This window comes from Mustela putorius, unplaced genomic scaffold (assembly GCF_011764305.1).
Source record: "Mustela putorius furo isolate JIRA1106 unplaced genomic scaffold, ASM1176430v1.1 tig00537335_pilon_pilon_pilon, whole genome shotgun sequence".
Classification (NCBI taxonomy): Eukaryota; Metazoa; Chordata; class Mammalia; order Carnivora; family Mustelidae; genus Mustela; species Mustela putorius.
The window spans coordinates 1,196,417-1,212,200 of NW_025422457.1; the positions used below are offsets into that span (position 1 = coordinate 1,196,417).

General features: G+C 46.4%; 1 protein-coding gene across 1 annotated transcript in view; it reads left to right on the forward strand.

Annotated features, from left to right (window-relative positions):
- The first annotated feature begins 7,214 nt into the window (after window positions 1-7,214).
- KIAA1614 (KIAA1614 ortholog) overlaps window positions 7,215-15,784 on the forward strand; it is a 48,261-nt gene continuing 39,691 nt past the window's right edge. Inside the window, exon 1 of the mRNA XM_013064238.2 lies at window positions 7,215-7,246. The gene's annotated coding sequence lies outside the window, so the exon portion shown is untranslated. The remainder of the gene's footprint in view (window positions 7,247-15,784) is intronic.

The following is a 15,784-nucleotide window of genomic DNA, read 5'->3' on the forward strand; positions in this document are numbered from 1 at the left end:
GCCAGTTTTCAGACCCAGAACTGCTGTCAAAAGAGATGACTGGGTCCATAGGAGGGAAAACACTGCAATATCATGGCAAGTATACATAATAGTGATTAGGTAACTACCCATTAGGAAAAAGGGAATGCCCAGACATTTGAGAACGGTTGGACATAGGTCATGAGTTGTCATTAATGGCCCAAGATCTGAATCTTCATGGCCCCCATGTTAGAGTGGGTCCTATGAGGGCCAGATAATAAATGTAGTCCTGACCAATGTCCAGTTTACAGAGATCCTCAGCATCCATGGCCTCACTCAAATAGGAATGACCTATTTGGTGGTTGGCCCAACCCCCACTTGCATCCTTGGTCTGCAAAATAAGAGCTATCATATTGGAAAGGGCCAAGTGGAATTCTCTCAAATTAACTTCCGTCACGTATAAATAAACGTAAAGTCATATTGTGGGGAGAAGAGAATAGAGATTTATTGCCATATTCTATTTACCTCCTCCTCTCAGTCCTTATTAGTTTGACCAGTCTGGTCCCTAAAGAAACCACATGGAGTAGGAAGGGTAACTAAACTAGTACAATCTCAAGTATAATAACGCCAGTTGCCGGCACAGTGCCAGATGTGGCATCTTCATTAGACCAGATCAGTACCACCTCAAGAGTATAGTATACAGCCATTGATTGGCATTCTTTTTTCTTTAAGTCAAAACAAAAGATCAGAAACAATTCACATTTCCATGGAAATAATAGACATTAATAGTTTTGCTCCAATGCCATGTTAAGTTCAAACATACCCATGCCAGCTGGACATCCACAGAACAACACATTCATCTATTTCATCAGTGACATATTGAGTCAGATAACCAAGAGATGACTGGCTTGCTGGAGACCTTTATAAGACACGTGTGTTCCAGAGGGCTGGAGCTAAACCCTGCAACAATTCAGGTACCTGCACAACTCTAACATTTGCAGAAGGCCAGGAGTCAGGTCCAGCAACCAGGACATCTGCAAAACAAAGACAAATTATTGCATCTTTTACCTCACTATGAAGAAGGAATCAGGCCTGGTCAGCCTCTTCAAGTTCTCGAGTCAGCATATTCGATACCTAGAGATATCGTTGACTCATGCATCTCGTGACAGAGAAGGCAGCCAACTTTAAGTGAATCCCAGAGCAGAAAAGACCACTCTGCAGCCAGCACAGGCTACCAGGCAGGGAGTCCAGATCCATACAATCTGACAGGCCTCCTGGGATTAGAGGTATCCTTGGGGAGGAAAGGCACCATGTGGAGTTTGTGGCAAGTTCCCGTGAGAGAATCACAAGGCAAGCCCCAGGGCTCTGCAGCAAGGCCATGCCATCTGCAGTGAGGAATTGTAGGTTGTTGGAAAACAACCCCTAACCTGCTAGGAGGCCCTGGTAGAGAGAATCACCAAGTACTTTGTAACCAAAATCGCCCATTAAATGCAGGGTCTTCTAAGACCCAATGAGACGAGCCCAGCAACAACCCATCATAAAGTGGAAGTGGGACCTCCAACAGGAGGAGAGGGTACAAGCAGCCTGCATGAACAGGTAACCCAGACCCCTGCTCACCTACCATGATTTCCCAGAGGTTCCTCTTCCTGGGCACACCTATGGCAGGATGAGGGATCCTGTAAGTCCAACTGGAAGAGGAGGGGAAAAACCCGAGTTGTTGCATGGATGGGCTGACTCCATACGTGAGAGCCAGCTGAAGTTGGAGAGCCTCCTACGGGGTGAAGGGCGGTGGGGAGGGGCCTTAAAAGATAGTAATAAGAGAAAATCCTCACAATATTCAGAGCTTTGAGTAGTGTCCTTGGTGCAGAAAAAAGAAGTGTCCCAAGGTTAGAATATATTGGCAAATGGCCCAGCTAGCTGATGAGGAAAATTAGGGTCTGGGATGAAGGTGTGTGGATGGACTTATAGAGAGGACTCAAAGGAGGAAAATCTTTGTATTATATGTTCAAATCCCCAGAGAGCATCCACCATTGATGAAGAACTAAATCAAGTAGACAGATGACTCAGCCCACTGGCCTCAGCCAACCTCTATCACCAGCCACTCCAGCGTTGGCACAACAGAAACATGAACAAAATGTGGAAGCAGTGATGAAGCTATTCATGGGCCAACGGCAAAGACTCTCACTTACCAAAGATAATTTGACTACTGCTGCCACTAAAGTTATCCTGCCTATAGCAGCACCAACGAGTCCCCAGTAGAGCACCATATTGATTGGTCTTCCTCAAGAGACAAACCGACCACTTGGTAGCAGTTTGACTACCTTGGGCTCTTCCTGCTCTGGAAAGTTCAGATATCTGTTCCTTGTTCTCAGAAGAATAGATATATATACAGGTCATGGGTCAGCACAGTCTCAACCAGCACCACCATATGGTTTGTGGAGTATTCGATCCACTGGCATGGGATTCTATATCCTATCACCTCAAACCAGAGGACCAACTTTACAGCATAGAGGTTCCATGAAAGCTCGTGAACGTGGAGTTCACTCTATCATAGCATAGAACCCATCTCTCAGCTGCCAGCCTGGAAGAGCACCGAAATGGAATAGTGAAGACATAGAGTGCCACATCAGAGGCAACACGTGGAGTATGGGTGTCATCCTCCAAGGTTCGGTACATGCATTGAAACAAAAACCTGTACATGGTGGTACTGTGCCCACAAAAAGGACACAAGGGTCTGAGTACCACTCCACTTAACACGGTGTCCGTTAATCCACTTTCTGCTTTCTGTCCCCCTAACTCAGCTCTGCAGGACTGGTAATCCCACTGAATTATGAGCTCAGGAATTGGTGGCTTCCTATGTCCAAGCACCAGCAGGCAGGAAGAGGAATCACCTTCCTGATAGTGTCATCGACCCTGATCACCAGGAAGCAGAAGGGCCGCTATTACACACTGAGGGCAGGGAAGATTACATTTGGCACCCGAGGGTAGAAAAAATGTTTGTGTTTCCGCGGACACTAGGTATCATTTATATCATCATTTATATCACATGTTTCCAGGTTATCAGAATCTGGTCGTGCTCCTTGTTTTCAAGTAATTTTTCAACTTTTTGTAAATTGTAGGTAATTATATGTAAATTTTGTCTCTTCTGGGAGTGATTTTAATTGATGTATTTCACACTGCATTAAAAAATTTTGTCCCTACTCGCAATTCATCCCAATATCCCTTAGTGCCAAATATACTTGTGCTCTTTTGACTTTCTTGAATTTTCTATGTATACACTTATCTCATCCCTCTTTGTATCTGTTTGAGGGTCCTGACTTTTTTTTTTTTCCTGAAAAGAAAATTATCTTTTAATACAAGTGACTCGGCACCTTTTGTACTCTCTTGCCCAGTAGTAACGGTAAATGGAAAACTATAGGAACCTCCACTTACAAAGGGGCTCAGGTCCCCTGGAGAGGAGGTCTGGGTCATATCAGACCAGCCTCTGAAGCCAGAGGAATGGTAAGCGATGATGAGAGAACCCAACCCCACCACCGGGGGGTGCCTCATCCTACTAACTCCCCTTTCAGAGTTTCTCCTCAGGAAGAAGCATTCACCGTAATCCTGGAAGAGACGCTGTCTAAACATGTATGAAAAAGCAAACTGAATGGAACAAGGAGTGAACTGTAGGGGACCCGGAACTGCAACGAGCACCCCTCTCTCCAAAGTCGGACTTGGGGCCCAGGTGTGGGGCCCAGGTGTGGGGGCTGAGGGTCTGACAGCTCCTTCAGGGTCTGCCTCAGGGGCAGAAAGCTGCCTCACCCAAAACCTGCCCTTCCTGACTAGACAAATGCCCACAGAGTGACTGTACTTTATTCTGGGGACACGAAGGCCCAGCCATCTTGTCCCCACACACAACACTCAGAGGTACAATATTCACCCCAGAGTTCCATGCTGGGTTGGCCCCGGTTTGGTCAGGCCTGCCCTGTGGTGCAACGTCTCCCTGCCTCAGCCGGCTTCTCCCCCTTACTTTCACAGCTCGTCCACCCCAAACTCCCAGTCACTGCCTTCTTTTGGAAAACCTGCCCCGAAATGCTAGTGCCCTTGCTTCTAATCCTTCTTCCCTTATAGTCTGGAATGTCATTTGATTTTATATTGTTTTTTTTTTAAACACCCGTGCAACCATGTCATTTTGTCAGTGACTCTAAATCATCAGTGACTTATCGGACCAGGTTATTGGCTCCCCTATGTATGTCAGGAGACTGAGAAGTCAAAAACTGTGCTCTCAGGGTGCCTGGGTGGCTCAGTCAGGTAAGCGTCTGCCTTTGGCTCAGGTCATGATCCCACGTCAGGCTCCCTTTGCAGCGGGGACCCTGCTTCTCCCTCTGCCTCCTCCTCCCCCTGCTTGCGCGCTCGCTCTCTCTCTCTCTCTCTCTCTCTCTGACAAACAAATAAATAAAATCTTAAAATAAAAAAATGAAACTGTACACTATTCCGTCATTTTAGACCTTACCCACAATCAGTTCTGTACATTAGAGGACACAAGGCCCTTTGGAATTTGACCCATCTGCTAGTCCTCATCTCTGTCCTCAAAATGGAGGCACCAGGAAGGTTCCAGCATGAGGCTGATACTCCGGAGAATTCTCCCCTCTTGCTCTTCACCTGCGCAGGTGGTGCCAAGAAGCATTACTTCCTTGCTCCTTCAAGAAGACCCAGACTAAGGCCACCAGTAACCCCCTCCACCTTTAGAGTTCTCCTTATCTTTCTTTTCTTCCTTTTTTAAATTGAAGTTTAGTCAACACACAACGTTGCATTAGTTTCAAGTGCGTAACACAGTGATTCAGCAACTCTACACGTTATGCGAGGCTCCCCACCAGTGCAGCTGCCATCTGTCACCATACAATGTCATCACGTTACCATTGGCTACAGGCCTTATCCGCACCTTTCATCCCTATGACTCACTGAGGCCAGAACTGGAAGACTGTAGCTCCCATCTCCTCCCCCATTTTGCCCATCTCCCTACCCCGTCTTCTCTGGCAACCATCCGTTTGTTCTCTGTATGTATGGGTCTGCTTCTACTTTTTTGTTTCTTCATTTTTTGTGTGTGTTTTATATTCCACACAGGAGTAAAGTCATGGTATTTTTTCTTTCTCTGACTTATTCCACTTAGTCTAATACCTTCTGGGTCCAACCGTGTTGTTGCAAATGGCAAGATCTCAACCTTTTTTAAATTGCTGAGCAATAGAGCACTCCTTATCTTTACTGAATCTGGTCACTTGTCAGTCTACCCACCGCTTCTAATCCCCCACACTAGCTTGTTCTCAAGGACTAGCATGTTGTCTATTTTTCTACCTTGGGTGTCCAACCATAATGTCTGGTTTACATTAAGAAATATTAATTGGACAAATTCATCAAAAGATCATTTTTTGTATATTCCTAACTGCCAAAAACAGAAAACAAGAAACTATCCACCAATAAGTAAATGGATGAACAAATTGGGTATACAGTCTTAGTCTGGTAAATCTACCATAAAAAAATAGTACACACTATGTAGCTTAAACCACAGAAATTTATTCTTCCTTGTTCTGGAAGCTGGAAGTCCAGGATTAAAGTGTCAGCAGATTTGGTGTCTGCAGAGGCCTTTCTCCTTGGCTTGCTGATGACTATCTTCTCACTCTCTCTTCACATGGCCCTTTCTCTGTGGATGTGTCAAAAGATAATTTTTAAAAGAGGGCATGATCGTGCCTCTCATGTAGTTGTAATGGCTGTAAGAGGAACACATGTCAGAGATGTGATTTAAGCCATTAATGAAGGAGAGAACCAGTACCATGGTACCACCTAGGCAAAAGAGAATCCAAAACACAAATATACAGACATCTGGAAAGCTGAGAAACATTTACAAATAAATGCAAAATCAGCAATATTTTGCTAGTCAGTATCCATGGGACTATCCACTAAATACAACAGGCTTTTCTGTGGATAAAAGTCATTTGCATGACTCTCCATTTTTCTACAACTTAAAGAATTATAAAATAGCTTAGACAATCTGGAAGGATGCAGTAGACAGTGATCCTCTTAGTCCAATGTCTTTCCCGTTTTCTCCTACAGTTTAATTAATTTCTAACTCTTCCTCCCCAAATTATGCATTTAATTATCCAGTCATTTAACATAATTTTTTTTTTTTTTAAAAAACCACACAGCAAAATGCTTTGTTCTCAGATACGCTAGAGAACAATCCTTTCCGGCTTTAGCCAGTTAGCTAAAGCCAGCAGTCTGGTTTGGATCCTGAGGGAGATGGAATCCCCCTGTCCGCTGTCCTCCCGTTTCCTCTAAATTTTCACAGATATGGCCCAATTCTTAGCAAGAGGTATTATTAACAATATCAGTATTAGCAAGGGGAAGACTTTGTTGTCTTAGCTTCTCTGAAGAGTTAGAAAAAGCTAACTGTCTTTCTGGTGATGTGTAGGGCTCTACCAACAGTGATTTTCACCATGGCTTTCCTTGGAGGAGAGAGAAAAGACTCGTGGGCCCAGCTCCCAAGGCAGGTACAGAAATGGAGCTGGATGCTAGGGGAGAAAGGTTGGGGGAAGGAGCCCCCTGGGGAGAACGGAGAACAGGAGTCTAGTGAGGCTGTTCCGAGTGAACAGCATCTAGGAGGGAAGGTTAACAGCCGTGAACCACACAGACTGTGTCTCTAGACGTAGCAGCTTATGAAGAGGTGACTCAGGCGGCTCAAAGGGCAGGACTTTGCCTGTGTTCAGTCAGAACTTTCAAGTGCTTGAAAACCTTCAGACACTGGCGCTGGCAGAAGGCCTTCTAAGAAGCTGCATAGAGCCCACGTTGGCCAGACCCCTGAACCCACCTGAATGGGCTCTGCTCCCTCTGCTCAGGGAAGGGAGTGCTCCACGCCCTGTCTCCGCCCTCGGAGACCTCTCCCAGGATGCCCTGAAAAGCCACTGTGCGACAGGCACGTCACACCCTCGACACGCGCTCCGGAACACAACCCTGGGTCTCCCCCAGGGACTCCCTGGGGACGCTCGAACCTCCCCTGGGTCCCCCCCACCACTTTGCTCTCCTCCATAGCGCTTTTAAACCTGTCGGGGGTCCACCCTCTTGAGTCAGGAGCTCTTTGCCTTTTCTTACCAGCTGACCTGTTTATTACTTTCAAGACACTAAGTTTGTTAAAGAAAAAAAAAATTGCCTAACCAACCAACCATTTCTATTGCATAATAATCCTTGTCCCCATGACAACCGATGCTGCCATTCTGAGTCGATACAATATCAGTCAAAAGCAAAGACACGTCTCACGGTAAATGTATAATTTCCATTCAGCTTCTTTAAATATTAGATATAGCTTCTGCTTTTCTCCCCATTTGGTGTCTGGGGACCCCAGGTTGGGAACTTCTGAGGGCTAGTGTTGAGCGGGTGCCAATCAAGCTGCCCTAGTTCTCCCTTTTCACAGATGGGCAAACGGAGGCTGTTAATTTTAATAATCAAATTGGCACAGAATCAGAGTATAAACGGAGATTTTTTTTTTTAAGTCTCCCTTTTTTGGTCTCTGACTCCTAGCACTAGGTTTTCTTTTCTTTTCTTTTCTTTTTTTTTTTAAAGATTGTATTTATTTGACAGACACAAGTAGGCAGAGAGGCAGGCAGAGAGAGAGGAGGAAGCAGGCTCCCTGCTGAGCAGAGAGCCTGATGCAGGGCTCGATCCCAGGACTCTGGGATCATGACCTGAGCCGAAGGCAGAGGCTTTAACCCACTGAACCACCCAGGTGCCCCAGCATGAGGTTTTCTTAAAAACAAAACAAAACGAAAAACATAAAACGGAGCTGGGAGAGACTGCCACTTGCCCCCAAGGGAGCCTTTTCTGCAGATGGACCTCTCTGTGGGATCTTGGATTTTCTGTACAGCTGCTGCCTGCTCCTTCCCTGAGGTGGAGAGGCCTCGCCTACCCCGGGAACAAGGAACCTGAGACATTATCTGGTTGGGTCGTCCCAAGTGGGTGTCCAGGATGTTGACTCTTATTTTGAGGGAAAGGGCTTCTGGGGTCAGTTACTTTTGAGAAAGGCAGGGTTAGACAAATGTAAGCGGGTTGAGTTGAGTTGAGTTTTCACTGTGGGACTTCCTTCGAAATGCTTCTGGGCCTAATGACCTGGCAGGAGAATGACATAGCATATATTATCACCCAAACCTACAGGACCTGAATTCTCTTTTTCATAGGAGACCCATTAATACCTTATGGAATTCTGGGGTTCCGGGGAACATTAGTTTGGGACCTGTGAGCCCCGTCCACCATTTCCTGAAGAAGAAACTGAACTCCATGGAGTGACCAGGCCAACCTGCTCTCCGGTTGCCAGAGTCCAATTCTGTACTTTTCAAATCTGGGTCCATACCTCACCCACCATGTCCCTTAATTTAACGCCAGAAAAAACTTAGCAGGAGATCACAGACACGGAGGGAATTCTGCTCAGAGAGAAGCTGCTTCTGAGGCTCATGTGTATCCTCAGCAAAATCGCCCAGGCTGGTGGGGGCAGGAGGGACCTGGGAAACAGGGACCCCACAGGACCACAGGTCGAGCAATTGCATGGCCAGGGCGGGGGGTCTGGAAAGGGCTTCCCTCTGGAGGCCCCAGATGATCCTAGTTCTAAGGCAGCCCTCCCCCCCCCCACCCCACCGCAGCACAGAGGGAAGCCCCAAAGGCACCTTCCACTCAGGAAGCACAGGCGTCCCCGGGCCCCCGCAGACAGGCCCCTCCCTGGAGTGTCCCGCATCTCCCGGCCAGGGTGGGAGAGCTCCGGGCCAGGGACCCCCAGGGGCCGCCGTGAAGGTGTCTCCGGGAGTAAGAGAGGAATCCGCGGCCAGGAGTGAGGGCTCCGAGGGGCTCCAGGCCGACTTGCCCGCTTGCTGGAGGCCGTGTTCCAGGCAGTGGGCCCCTTTCGAGAACAGCCTCGGGCACTCGCTCCAGACACCGGAGGCCACAACGAGCAATGACGAGCTGCAGCTTTCCGGGGGGCCGTGGTGCTGCCATGGCTCAGATGTCCCAAAGCAGCTTCTGAGATTCGGGGAGCCCTCTCCCACCCAACACCTGAGCCACTCTGCTTGGCCAGGTTAGACCTCCATGGGCCAAGCCAGGTCCTCCTCCCTCCCTCCCTGCCCCTCAGAGTGTGGCAAGGGCGCACTGAGCAGCTGTCCTCATGCCTAGGTGACCACCCCCATGGAGCCCCAGGGACGGGACTCTGATTCGAGAGGAAAGCATTCTTGGGACGCGCTGATCTGAGAACAGCAGTCTAGTGGGGTCTGGGTGGGACTCTCTCTGATACGTGACGCAGCCATGGGTGGTTTCCAAGCCTGGCTGGGGCTGGGGCGGGGTCGCTCACCAGCCTTGTTAACTGTGGGCAAATTCCTAGGCCTCCTTGGGTCTTGGCATCCTCCTCTGCAAGATCAGATTTGGGAGGCTTGTGGGGGGGTGACTTACAGTGCACTTGCAGGCACCCGCCTTCCACAAGAGGAGGACGGAGGTGAAGGACAGTGTATAACCCACATCCCTGTGGACGTGGAGGGGCGATGTGGGGAGCGGCGCCCACAGACCGAGACCCGAGCCCATCAGCCCTGAGAACCTCCTTAGAAAGTCTCTTCAACAAGTACATGGATTTCCACCATCCTCATCACCTGCATCGGGCTCTCTGCTCGGCTGGGAGCCTGCTTCCTCCTCTCTCTCTGCCTGCTTCTCTGCCTACTTGTGATCTCTATCAAATAAATCAAATCTTGAAAGAAAGAAAGATAGAAAGAAAGAAAAGAAAGGAGTGAGGATAACCAAGAAAGAGAGAGTCATGGAAGCTGAAGGAAGAGACAGATCCAAAAGGGACCGAGCCACAGTCTCCTAAATCCCGCAGCTCTGGGCCCCAGCACTTGGGAGCAGGGCACGATCACTACGCAGTTGCAAAGATGACGGCTGTTTTCACGTGAAGGGAAGACTCATTCGGAGCTAGAATGAGCAACATTTCTTCCTTTTTAAGATTTTTCGTGAATAAACCTCCACAGAATTAACAAAGTTTTTAACCACAAGGCCGCGCGTGCAAGGCGCAGGTGGTTGCGCAGTCGTCTCCTGGACATTCAGGAACGCAGCAGAGAAAAGTGGTGCGGGTGTGGTCAGCGATTCCGCTTGGTCTCCTCCATTCACTCACCTCGGGTCTGAATCCTGCCTCCGCCACCTACTGTCCCGCGGGATGCTTGACTTTTCTACACCTCATGGCTTTGCCTAGAAAAGTGAGTTCTTCCTGATGAGCATTGCTGAGAAGATTCTGTTAAAAGACACATATGAAGCACTTAGCGTGGTCTTTGCACATTAGCGTTTAAGAAATGTTAACTGTGGGACTCCTTCGTGGTTCAGTCCCTTAAGCATCTGCCTTCGGCTCAGGTCATGATCTCAGGGTCCTGGGATGGAGCCCCGCTCAGTGGGGAGCCTGCTTCTCCCTCTTAGGCCCTCACTCCCACCTCCTGGCTTGTGCTTCGTGCTCTCCGTCTCTATTGAAATAGCATCTTTTTAAAAAAATGTTGATTACAAAAATAACCTAATAATAATTATTTTTAATCTGGTCAACAAATATTTATTGAGTGTCTACTATGTGCCAGGCAATATGCTAGGACAGAGCTGTCCAGCAGAAATACAATGCAAGTCCTAATGGTTAGTAGCTGTTTGTACTTCCTCTTCTCCTGTAAACTCTTTACGTGCTTTGCTCATGTTTCCTCTGTTCTTTAATGTAGCGGAGTCACATCATGACTGAAATTTGTACTAGTCTAGTGACAAGTGATTTCGAACACCTAGTCACATGTTTGTTTGATCATTTGGATATTTTTTGGGAAAGGCCTACTCAAGTCTTTTGTCCATTTTTAAACTTCATTTCTGTCTTCTCATGATTTTAAGAATTTCAGGTATCTGTTTGGCAGACAGATATTGCAAACATCTTCTCCAAGTCTGTGATTTGCCTTCTCACGATCTTAAAGGTGTTTTCTGATAAACAGAGATTCCTAATTCTAATGAAGCCCAGTTTATCATTTGTCTTTTATTTTTTTTTAATTTTTATTTTTTTTAATTTTTTTTTAAGATTTTATTTATTCATTTGACAGACGGAAATCACAAGTAGGTGGAGAAGCAGGCAGAGAGAGAGAGGAGGAAGCAGGCTCCCCGCCAAGCAGAGAGCCTGATGCGGGGCTTGATCCCAGGACTCTGGGACCATGACCTGAGCTGAAGGCAGAGGCCTCAACCCACTGAGCCACCCAGGCGCCCCCATTTCTGTCTTTTAAAGTCGGTACTTTTTGTCCCTCTTTAGGAAAGATTTCCCTACCCCAACATCATAAAGATCTTCTCTTGTTTTCTCCTAGGAGCTTGACTGGCTTTCATATTTTGTTCTATGATCAATCCCTCATTAGTTCTTGTGAATGGTAAGAGGTAGGGGTCAAGGGGTCAAGATTTACTTCCTTTCCAGGATGGATATACAATTGACCCAGCACTGGTTATTAAACCAGCAGCACTGGTTACTGCACTGCTGTGGAGCTTTGGTTGTAAATCGGGAGCTTGTACATGTGCGAGTCTGTTTCTGGACATTCTAGTCTATTCTATTTGTCTATACTTTTACTACTGCCACATTGTCTAAATTAGAGTCACTTTATTGTAAGTTTTGGTATTTACTAGCATAAGTCCTCCAGCACTGTTCTTTTTGAAAGTTGTCTTAACTATTCTATATCCTTTACACGTCCGTATAAACTTTAGGACCAGCTCGTCAATTGCTCCCAGAAAGAAAAACTGTTGTAATATAGATCAGAATGCATTGAATACTGTTATGGGTTGAGCTATGCCCCCCCACAAAAACCTCATAGGTTGGAAGTTCTAACCCTCAGTACCTCAGAATGTGACCTTGTTTGGAAATGAGATTGTTGCAGATGTAATTAGTTAAGATGAGGTCATACTAGAGTAGAGTGAGTCCCTAATCCAATATGACTGATGTCCTTATAAGAAGAGGAAACTTGGACACAGACACGCACAGAATGAGAACGCCACATGAAGACTGAAGTTGAATTGCCACAAGCCAACTACCAGAGCTGGAAGAGAGGCGTGAAACATCCTTCCCTAGAATCTTCAGAGGGAACATGGCCCTGCTGAGACCTCGATTTTGGACTTGTGGCCTCCAGAACCGTGAGACAATACATTTTTGTTGTGTCAGCCCCCCATTTGTGGTACTTCATTACCACAGCTCCATAGAACTGAAACAAATACATTGAACAATTCAGGAGAAATTGACATCTTAACGATAATTTTTCTGATCTATGAACATGGTATATTCCTCCGCTTATTCACATGATCTTTAATTTCAGTAATGTTTTACAGTTTTCTTTTTTTTTTTTTTAAGTATTTACTTATTTTAGAGAAAGAAAGAGAGTATGTGAGCAAGGGGAGGGACAGAGGGAAAGGGAGACAAGCAGACTCCTCACTGAGCAGGGAGCTTGACGTGGGGCTTGATCTCATGATCCTGAGTTCATGAACGGAGCTGAAATCAAGAGTCAGACACTTAACTGACTGAGCCACCCAGACATTCCTGTTTTGTAGTTTTCAATGCAAAAGTCTTGCATTGATCTTTGTCAGATTTTATTCCTAGGCAAGTGATGTTTTTTGATGCTTTTCTTTATGGTACTTTTTATAAATCTCACTTTCAACTCGTTCATTGCTAAGTATATAGAAATGCAATAGATTTTTATATATTGATATTGTAGCCAGAAGCCTTGTTAAATTTACTTCTTAATTTAAAGAGTTTGTAGTTTCTTTGGATTTTTCTATAATAATAGAATAAGCAAATAATTTTGTTTCATGATTTATGCTTTTTTTTCTTTTTCTAGTTGTATCATACTATTTTATTACAACACTGAATAGGATAGAATAGTCTATTGTACTGGATAGACTTTCCTTGTTTCTAAACTCGGGAAAAATGTCCCATATTTCACTACTGAGCATCATATTAGTTATATATATATATTTGTAAATGTCCTTTATTAGTGAAAGAAAATGTAGGATCCATTTTTATACTATGTGTATATAATATGTATAGTAGGTACATATACTAACATGTACTCTATATATACTATATTCATTATGTCACATTACTCTGTTTATTTTGGCATCAGTTCCTCTCTGAATTATTATAAACTTATAATACAATTCCGTATTTTGTAGAATAAACCTCCTCTCCTCCTTTTCTTCTTTCCTTTCTTTTATAATTTTTTTCTTAAATATTCTTGCCTAAATATAGAGTCTTGACTGAACTCACACTTGAATCTTTAAATTCAATGAAAATTGTCATCTTTATAATACACAGTAAATGTTGTGAGTACTAAGTATTTCTCCATTCACCCAGATCTTCTTTGACATATATAGTAAAATGGGTTTTTTTAATGTAGTTTCTATATTTTTAAAAATTATGAAATATGTTTATGTACATTATATATATGATATATTACACACATTCTACATATGATATGTGTATACATATAATGTACATTGTATATATACCACATATTACACACATTCTACATATGATGTTATGTGTATACATATAATGTACATTGTAAAGAATAATAAACATCCATATATTCACGGCCCAATTCAGTAAAGCATTACTCTGCCTCTGAAACTCTTCTCCCCAATTGTCATCCACCATTCTGTTCCCACACCGAGGAGGCCATTATAAAATCATCTGTGTTAATAATTCTCTTGCTCCCCATTAGTGTGACCCCATAGGCATGGCATGTGTCCCTACAGAATGTATGGTTTAGTTTCATCTGTTTCTTTTCCTTGCTCTGTTTGCTCTACAACCCGTAAGAATCGGCCACGTCGTTCTGTGTAGCTACCATTTTTCAATATCGTTGATCTCTAATGTTCCATTTTACAAATACACTAAATCATCCCTTCTCCTATCGATAAACATGTGGATTATGTTCAGTTACCTTGTATTGTGAACAATGTTGCCATCAATGGGTTATCGCTTTTCTGGATTCTACTTCTATATTTCTTCATAGCCTCTCATATGTCTTAAGCAAAGCACTACTCTATTTCTGAGCACTTCTCTCTTCTCAAGATGGAAAACTGTCACAAACATGACTTCAGGTCTCAGTCATGCTCCGGCACCTTTCTCCCTGAATCTGCTTTCATTCTGTAGGTGAGAAAAGTGACTCGGCCCAGATGTAGTGATCACTGACAGGCAGGCGAAAGCCAGGTGTCCTCTCCTTGTGCCGATGCCGCCCCCCGCAGAGCAGGCGCCGTAGAATAGGAGGGAGGGCATTCAAATAGTTTCCTAATCCCAGTCACTTCCCTGTGATTAGGATTATGAAATGAAAAGTTGTGGTTTGGACTTGGGCATGGGAACAGATGCCTGGCAGAGTGAGGGCAGAGGTGCGGTGAGGGGCATCAAAGGCAGGGAAGTCTGAAGTCCTTATCTCCAGAGGAGGTCCCTGTCCCATCACCCTGGGGGACGCCCTGTCCAGCCGCCTGGGGGAGGGGTTCAGGCTGACGCCGGCGAGGTAAGAACCATGCTTCTCTTCTCCTTGGGACTTGGACAATTCAGGCAGGTGGGACATAGGAGAGCGTGTGTGCGTGTGTATGTACCACGTGCATGTGCACGCCCGTGTGCTGGAGTGTGTAGAGACGCATAGCAAGGTGGCTGCTCCCTGGAGGTGCCCTGCTGTCCTGTTGCCTGAATAGGTGAGCCTCACCCACCCTGCCTGCGCTAGTGCCTCATTGTCTGCTCTCTCCTCCCCCATCTGTTTCTTACTCTGAGAACTATGTGATCTCCTGATTTCCAGGCTCAGAATGGAAGCTTAATGCCCCTTCCACTGTCTGTGATGCTTGAGCACTGCGGGAGGCAGGAGGAAGGGCAGGGCAAGCAGGCCTGGGCGCCAAGGGAAACCAGAGGCAGTTAGGAAGCCTGCGTGCTGGGCCTGGCCCTGCCAGGGACCGACTCTCGCAGACCCTGAGGCAGGACTGGCCATGTCGAGCGAATGAACCAGATCCTTCAGAAATGACCTTGATCCTTGTAGCAAGCAGTGGCCCCTCTTCTCCTGTCAGGCAGCCTTACTTGATAGGGACTTTTTCTTTCTTTCTTTGAGCTGCTTGGCATTTAGTCAATGCCTTTCACGCGGCAGGCACATGGTGGGGGCCGGGGACACAGATCCAGATCAGGAAGTGCTCTGTGTCCCATCAGTGTGACAAACGGTCTGGCCGTAGCGGTTAGGAGGCCTGTGGAAGGAACTGGGGAGGACGTCCCTGAGGGGGGCCATTTGAGCTGTGTGGAAGGTCTCCTCGGAGACAGCCAAACTGCATGTGAGGGGAAGCAGTGTGTTTCAGGCTGAAGGAAAGCCCGGGAAGACAAGGAGATCGGAATCAGCAAGGCCGGTCGGGGGAGCTGGAAGCAGTTCTGTGTGACAGGCGTGTGGGACGGGCTGTCGGGCTGGGAGCTGGAGCCGGAGGTCCACAGGCCTTACAAAGGGGCTGGAGTCTGAACACAGGACCCTTCTCCCACCTGACGGGGCCTGAAAAGCTGCTAGCAGGCTGACTGCGGGCCTTACTCCAGCCAAGAGAGTCAGAATCTCCATGAGCAGACCTTGGACTCAGCCTCTCACCAGTGTCCCAGGAGCATCCACACAGGCCCAGGCCACACCAGCCCTTGGCAAGTGGCAGGAGAGTTCTAAGCAGGGGAGAGGCGGGCAGGGAAGAGACAGGTCCCAGGGCTCTCTTGAGCCTCTGCTGGAAGGAAGAGGGAAGAGCCTGAGGGCAGACCCTGGAGCTATGAACCGCATCC